The sequence below is a fragment of the Ranitomeya imitator genome, chromosome 4 (assembly GCF_032444005.1).
Source record: "Ranitomeya imitator isolate aRanImi1 chromosome 4, aRanImi1.pri, whole genome shotgun sequence".
Taxonomy (NCBI): Eukaryota; Metazoa; Chordata; class Amphibia; order Anura; family Dendrobatidae; genus Ranitomeya; species Ranitomeya imitator.
In genome coordinates this window covers 429,468,143-429,476,604 of record NC_091285.1, presented here as the reverse complement: position 1 = coordinate 429,476,604, position 8,462 = coordinate 429,468,143, and positions in this window count along the sequence as shown.

The following is an 8,462-nucleotide window of genomic DNA, read 5'->3' as shown; positions in this document are numbered from 1 at the left end:
GGACATAGTACAAAGATATCCTGGATGAAAACCTCTTCCAGAGTGCTCTGAACATCAGACTTGGCCGAAGGTTCACCTTCCAACAAGACAATGGACAATGACCCTAAGCACACAGCTAAAATAATAAAGTGGCTTCAGAACAACTGTGTGACCATTCTTGCCTGGCTCAGCCAGGGTCCTGACCTAAACCCAATTGACCATCTCTGGAGAGACCTGAAAATGGCTGTCCACCAACGTTCACCATCCAACCTGACGGAACTGGAGAGGATCTGCAAGGAAGAATGGCAGAGGGTCCCCAAATCCAGGTGTGAAAAACGTGTTGCATCATTCCCAAGAAGACTCATGGCTGTGGTAGCTCAAAAGGGTGCTTCTACTCAATACTGGCCAAAGGGTCTGAATACTTATGACCATGTGATATTTCAGTTATTCTTTTTTAATAAATTTGCAAAAATGTCTACATTTCTGTTTTTTTTTCAGTCAAGATGTGGTGCAGAGTGTACATTAATGAGAAAATTTTTTTAACTTTTTTGAATTAACCAAATGGCTACAATGAAACAAAGAGTGGAAAATTTAAAGGGGTCTGAATACTTTCCGTACCCACTGTATGCTGGCATGAGCAGGAGGACTTTGCCCTGCAGGATTTTAATTCATGACAGCGTAGTGTGTTACTAACGATAATGTTTGAGACTGTGGTCCCACCTATCTTTAAGTCATTGACCAAGTCCTTCCATGTAGTTCTGGGCTGATTCCTGACTTTTCTCAGAATCATCCTTACCCCACGAGGCAAGGCCCTGCATGGAACTCCAGACCGAGGAAGATTGACAGTCATCTTGTGTTTCTTCCATTTTCTAATAATTGGGCCAACAGTTGCCTTCTCACCAAGCTGCTTGCCTATTGTCCTGTAACCCATCCCAGCCTTGTTTCAGGTCTACAATTTTTTCCTGGTGTCCTTAGACAGCTCTTTGATCTTGGCCATGGTGGAGATGTTGGAGTGTGATTGAGTGTGTGGACAGGTGACTTTTATATTGGTAAGTTAAAACAGGTGCAATTACTACAGGTAATGAGTGCAGAGTAGGAGGGCTTCTTAAAGAAAAACTAACAGGTCTGTGAGTGCCAGAATTCTTGCTGGTTGGTAGGCGATCAAATACTTATTTCATGCAATAAAATGCAATTTAATAATCATACATTATTATTTTCTGTTTTTTTATTTAAGATTCCGGGGTGTACCTACAATAAAAATTACAGACCTCTCCATTCTTTGTAGGTGGGAAAACTTGCAAAATCGGTAGAGTATCAAATACTTATTTTTCCCCACTTGACAGTTACAGTAACTTGAGTTCCCCTATAGCAATAAGTGCCCACTTTACATTTAATAATGTCCTGAGTACTCTATGATGATCCCCTAGATAGCCTCCATATAGTATAACGCACCAGATAGTCCTCAATATAGTATAATGCACTCCCCATATGCAGATTCTATATAGTACCCACAACCTGTCTCTTCCATACATCTGTGACCTCGTCTCCCGGTACTTACCTGCACGCATCCTCTGATCCTCACAAGATCTCCTTCTCTATTCCCCTCTTATCTCCTTTTCCCACAATCACATACAAGATTTCTCTCGCATCAGCCCTACTTTGGAACTCTCTACCACAACATACCAGACTCTCGCCTACCATCGAAACCTTCAAAAAGAACCTGAAGACCTACCTCTTCCGACAAGCCTACAACTTGCAGTAACCACCGATCGACCAAACTGCTGCATGACCAGCTCTACCCTCACCTATTGTATCCTCACCCATCCCGTGTAGATTGTGAGCCCTCGCGGCAGGGTCCTCTCTCCTACTGTACCAGTCGTGACTTGTATTGTTTAAGATTATTATACTTATTTTTATTATGTATACCCCTCCTCACATGTAAAGCGCCATGGAATAAATGGTGCTATAATATTAAATAATAATAATAATAGTATAAGTAGCCCCATAGTCAGACTCTACATAGTATAATCAGAAACAGAAACACATGGGCTACTTGCACATTGAACAAGTCTGTAGGAACCTGTTCACACACCACCAAGAAACTTGAAGACACAAAAGAGCACAGTGAGGTCAAAAATACTCTTTTTTTTTTTTTTACAACAGAGTATTTTTGACCTCACTGTGCTCTTTTGTGTCTATATAGTATAATGCAGCCCCCATAAGCAGACTGTAAGGTATAATGTACTCCCCATAGGCAGACTCTATATTGTATTGCATTGTATAATGCACCCCCATAGGCAGACTCTTTATAGTATAATGCACCCCCATAGGCAGACTCTAGTATAATGCTCTTCCCATTGGCATATTCTATATTGTATAATGCACCCCCATAGGCAGGCACTGTGTTATGATAAGGTAATTCAGTACCAAAATGGACATAGAGGTCAGAGCACATACAGTGACCTGACAATAACCCAAAAACATAGAACGAGCTCTGAGACGTGGGAACTCTGCTGACCGCAATCCCTAAGCCTCTCCAACCACACTAGAGGCAGCCGTGGATTGCGCCTAGCGCTCCCTATGCAACTCGGCACAGCCTGAGAAACTAGCTAGCCTGAAGATAGAAAATAAGCCTACCTTGCCTCAGAGAAATACCCCAAAGGAAAAGGCAGCCCCCACATATAATGACTGTGAGTTAAGATGAAAAGACAAACGTAGAGATGAAATAGATTTAGCAAAGTGAGGCCCGACTTTCTGAACAGAGCGAGGATAGGAAAGGTAACTTTGCGGTCAACACAAAACCCTACAAAAAACCACGCAAAGGGGGCAAAAAGACCCTCCGTACTGAACTAACGGCACGGAGGTACACCCTCTGCGTCCCAGAGCTTCCAGCAAGCAAGAAAAAACAAATAGACAAGCTGGACAGAAAAAAACAGCAAACAAAATAGCAAAGCGGAACTTAGCTATGCAGAGCAGCAGGCCACAGGAACGATCCAGGAGGAAACAGGTCCAATACTAGAACATTGACTGGAGGCCAGGATCAAAGCACTAGGTGGAGTTAAATAGAGCAGCACCTAACGACTTCACCACGTCACCTGAGGAAGGAAACTCAGAAGCCGCAGTACCACTCTCCTCCACCAACGGAAGCTCACAGAGAGAATCAGGCGAAGTACCACTTGTGACCACAGGAGGGAGCTCTGCCACAGAATTCACAACAGTACCCCCCCCTTGAGGAGGGGTCACCGAACCCTCACCAGAGCCCCCAGGACGACCAGGATGAGCCATATGAAAGGCACGAACAAGATCGGGAGCATGGACATCAGAGGCAAAGACCCAGGAATTATCTTCCTGAGCATAACCCTTCCACTTAACCAGATACTGGAGTTTCCGTCTTGAAAGACGAGAATCCAAAATCTTCTCCACAATATACTCCAACTCCCCCTCCACCAAAACCGGGGCAGGAGGATCAACAGATGGAACCATAGGTGCCACGTATCTCCGCAACAATGACCTATGGAATACGTTATGTATGGAAAAAGAATCTGGAAGGGTCAGACGAAAAGACACAGGATTAAGAACCTCAGAAATCCTATACGGACCAATAAAACGAGGTTTAAACTTAGGAGAGGAAACCTTCATAGGAATATGACGAGAAGATAACCAAACCAAATCCCCAACACGAAGTCGGGGACCCACACAGCGTCTGCGTTGAGCCTTCTCCTGGGACAAGGTCAAATTGTCCACTACATGAGTCCAAATCTGCTGCAACCTGTCCACCACAGTATCCACACCAGGACAGTCCGAAGACTCAACCTGCCATGAAGAGAAACGAGGATGGAACCCAGAGTTGCAGAAAAACGGCGAAACCAAGGTAGCCGAGCTGGCCCGATTATTAACGGCGAACTCAGCCAAAGGCAAAAAGGACACCCAGTCATCCTGATCAGCAGAAAAAAAGCATCTCAGATATGTTTCCAAGGTCTGATTGGTTCGTTCGGTCTGGCCATTAGTCTGAGGATGGAAAGCCGAGGAAAAAGACAAGTCAATGCCCATCCTACCAAAAAAGGCACGCCAAAACCTCGAAACAAACGGGGAACCTCAGTCAGAAACGATATTCTCTGGAATGCAATGTAAACGAACCACATGCTGGAAGAACAATGGCACCAAATCAGAGGAGGAAGGTAATTTAGACAAGGGTACCAAATGGACCATCTTAGAGAAGCGATCACAGACCACCCAAATGACTGACATCTTTTGAGAGATGGGAAGATCTGAAATAAAATCCATAGAGATATGTGTCCAAGGCCTCTTCGGGACCGGCAAGGGCAAAAGCAACCCACTGGCACGAGAACAGCAGGGCTTAGCCCGAGCACAAATCCCACAGGACTGCACAAAAGAACGCACATCCCGCGACAGAGATGGCCACCAAAAGGATCTAGCCACTAACTCTCTGGTACCAAAGATTCCAGGATGACCAGCCAACACCGAACAATGAACCTCAGAGATAACTTTATTCGTCCACCTATCAGGGACAAACAGTTTCTCCGCTGGGTAACGATCAGGTTTATTAGCCTGAAATTTTTGCAGCACCCGCCGCAAATCAGGGGAGATGGCAGACACAATTACTCCCTCTTTGAGGATACCCGCCGGCTCAGATAAACCCGGAGAGTCGGGCACAAAACTCCTAGACAGAGCATCCGCCTTCACATTTTTAGAGCCCGGAGGGTACGAAATCACAAAGTCAAAACGGGCAAAAAACAGCGACCAACGAGCCTGTCTAGGATTCAACCGCTTGGCAGACTCGAGATAAGTCAAGTTCTTATGATCAGTCAAGACCACCACGCGATGCTTAGCTCCTTCAAGCCAATGACGCCACTCCTCGAATGCCCACTTCATGGCCAGCAACTCTCGGTTGCCCACATCATAATTTCGCTCAGCAGGTGAAAACTTCCTGGAAAAAAAAGCGCATGGTTTCATCACTGAGCAATTAGAACCTCTCTGCAACAAAACAGCCCCTGCTCCAATCTCAGAAGCATCAACCTCGACCTGGAACGAAAGAGAAACATCTGGTTGACACAACACAGGGGCAGAAGAAAAACGACGCTTCAACTCTTGAAAAGCTTCCACAGCAGCAGAAGACCAATTGACCACATCAGCACCCTTCTTGGTCAAATCGGTCAATGGTTTAGCAATACTAGAAAAATTGTAGATGAAGCGACGATAAAAATTAGCAAAGCCCAGGAACTTTTGCAGACTTTTCAGAGATGTCGGCTGAGTCCAATCATGGATGGCTTGGACCTTAACAGGGTCCATCTCGATAGTAGAAGGGGAAAAGATGAACCCCAAAAATGAAACCTTCTGAACACCAAAGAGACACTTTGATCCCTTCACAAACAAAGAATTAGCACGCAGGACCTGAAACGCCGTTCTGACCTGCTTCACATGAGACTCCCAATCATCCGAGAAGATCAAAATGTCATCCAAGTACACAATTGTAAGTACTCGGGCAGAAATCCGAGAGTGGACCCTCTGGGTCGTGACTCTAGAGCCCCCGGGGTCGAGCGGACCAGATGGAATCACCCCCCATACAGGGAGTGTTAGGAGCAGGACCTCGGGGGAATGGAGACACAACAGCTAGAGCCAAAGGGGCGACCCAAGATAAAGAAAGAAACCACAGGCTATAAGGATGGCAGGGAATAATAGGAAAACAAGACTTAACTGAAAATGACTGGAACACGGAACGGCAGAACACAGCAGGAACACAGACTGGCAGGACTCAGCAGGAACACGGACCGGAAGGACTCAGCAGGAACACGGACAGGCAGGACACAGCAGGAACACGGGCTGGCAGAACACAGCAGGAACACGGACTAGCAGGATACAGCAGGAACACGGACTGGCAGGATACAGCAGGAACACAGACCGGCAGGATACAGCAGGAACACGGACTGGCAGGATACAGCAGGAACACGGACTGGCAGGATACAACAGGAACACGGACTGGCAGGATACAGCAGGAACACGGACTGGCAGGATACAGCAGGAACACGGACTGGCAGGATACAGCAGGAACACGGACAGGCAGGACACAGCAGGAACACGGACAGGCAAGACACAGCAGGAACACGGGCTGGCAGGACACTGAGACAAAGTAAAGACTGGGCTCAGAGAAGACACTGGTACAGGGGAGCCTAGGGCATAGGGACACTGACGGCAGACAGTGCACCTACAAAGCAAAGGCGTCTTACCTAGGGAGACGCCGGGAAGAAATACCCGATGGGCGCCGCCATGTTGGGGCGGAGCCACCGGGTCGCGACCTCCCAGAAGGCTCTGCGATGGAGGAGACGCGACAGCGCATGCGCAGAGGGACCGGACGCCGTGAGCCGGCGAAGGAGGAAGCAGAGCGGCGCTGGACAGGATCGCGAGTGCGCCGAGGGATGGGAGAAGCCGGGTAAGTATGCGCAGCGTTCGTAGAAGCCGGGTAAGTATGCGCAGCGTTCGTAACAGTACCCCCCTCTTTTTAAGGCTAGAAAGGAATCTTTTCATGATAAGAGGAGCATTGATGTTCTCTCGGGGCTCCCAGGACCTCTCCTCAGGGCCAAATCCCTCCCAATCAATCAAAAAATAAGTTTTACCCCTAACTACCTTTTTGGCAAGAATGTCTTTAACATTAAAGATTCCATCAGAAGTACAGAGCTGAGGAGAGGAAGAGGTAGCGGAGTGAAAACGATTAAAGACTGCAGGCTTGAGAAGAGACACATGGAAGGCATTGGGAATGCGCAAAGAGGCAGGCAACTTCAACTTATAAGAAACATCATTAATGCGACTCAAGATAGGAAAAGGACCAATATAGCGGGGACCCAGTTTGCAAGAGGGAATTTTAAGCTTGATATAGCGAGAGGAAAGCCAAACTTTATCACCCGGAGAATATGGCGGAGCATCCAAACGCCTTTTGTCAGCAAACTTTTTCATATTAAGGCTAGCTCTCTCAAGAGCCACTTTGGTCTCACTCCAAATCGTAGAGAATTCCCGGGACAAGAAATCCGCTGCCGGTACCCCCGAGGAAAGAGAAACAGGAAGAGGAATGTTCGGATGTTGACCATAGACTACAAAAAAGGGAGTTTTGGAGGAAGACTCGCTGGGAAGATTGTTATATGAGAATTCGGCCCAGGGGAGAAGAGAGACCCAGTCATCTTGGTGTGCATTGGAGAAATGTCGCAGATATGTAGTCAGGACTTGATTAACTCGCTCCACTTGTCCGTTGGACTGTGGGTGATAGGCGGAAGAAAAGTCCAAGTTAACCTTTAATAGACTGCAGAGAGCTCTCCAAAAACGTGAGGTAAATTGTACTCCACGGTCTGAGACGATATGATGAGGAAAACCATGAAGACGGAAGACTTGGTGTAAACAGATCTTTGCCAACTCAGGAGCGGAAGGCAGACCAGGCAATGCGATGAAGTGAGCTATCTTGGAGAACCGATCTACAACAACCAAGATGACAGAGCAATTCGAGGAACAAGGTAGATCAGTGATGAAGTCCATAGCTATATGACTCCAAGGAACAGAAGGCACAGGCAGAGGATGCAGGAGACCGGAAGGAAGCTGCCTAGGGACTTTATTTTTTGCACAAGAAGGACAAGAAGCGATGAATTTGGTGACGTCTTGTCGGAGAGATGGCCACCAGTAATGCCGAGAGATAAGAGAAAGTGTCTTCTTGACTCCTACATGTCCTGCAATTTTGGAGGAGTGACCCCAACGTAAAACTCTCTACTTGTCTTGGTTAGCCACAAGAGTCTTGCCAGGAGGAGTTGAAATCACTCTTAGAGGAGCAAGAGTGACGATCTTCGCAGGATCAATGATGTGAGCCGGAGAATCCTCTAGGTCCAGAGGCTGAAAGGATCTTGAAAGAGCATCTGCTTTGACATTCTTATTTCCGGGTCGGAAATGAAGTTCAAATTCAAATCGTCCGAAGAATAAAGACCATCTGGCTTGTCGTGGATTTAGTCTTTGGGCAGACTGAATATAGGCCAGATTCTTGTGGTCTGTGTAAATGGTGAATGGATGAAGAGCCCCCTCAAGGAGATAACGTCATTCCTCCAAGGCTAGCTTGATAGCCAAAAGTTCTTTATCTCCAATAGAGTAGTTACGCTCAGGAGCGGAAAAGGTTTTAGAAAAAAAAACACAGGTCACCAAACGTCCGGACGAGGATCTTTGCAAAAGTACAGCACCAGCTCCAAAAGAGGATGCGTCGACCTCAAGGACAAACGGTCTATTAGCATCAGGACGATGAAGCACAGGGGCCGTAGCGAAGCTTTGTTTAAGAGACAGAAAGGACTCTTCAGCCTCAGGGGTCCAAAGACTGGAGTTGACTCCCTTGCGAACTAGAGCAGAGATAGGCTTGGTCATGGAAGAAAAATGAGGAATAAATTGTCTATAGTAGTTGGCAAAGCCAAGAAAACATTGCATTGCTTTTGTTCCAAGAGGAC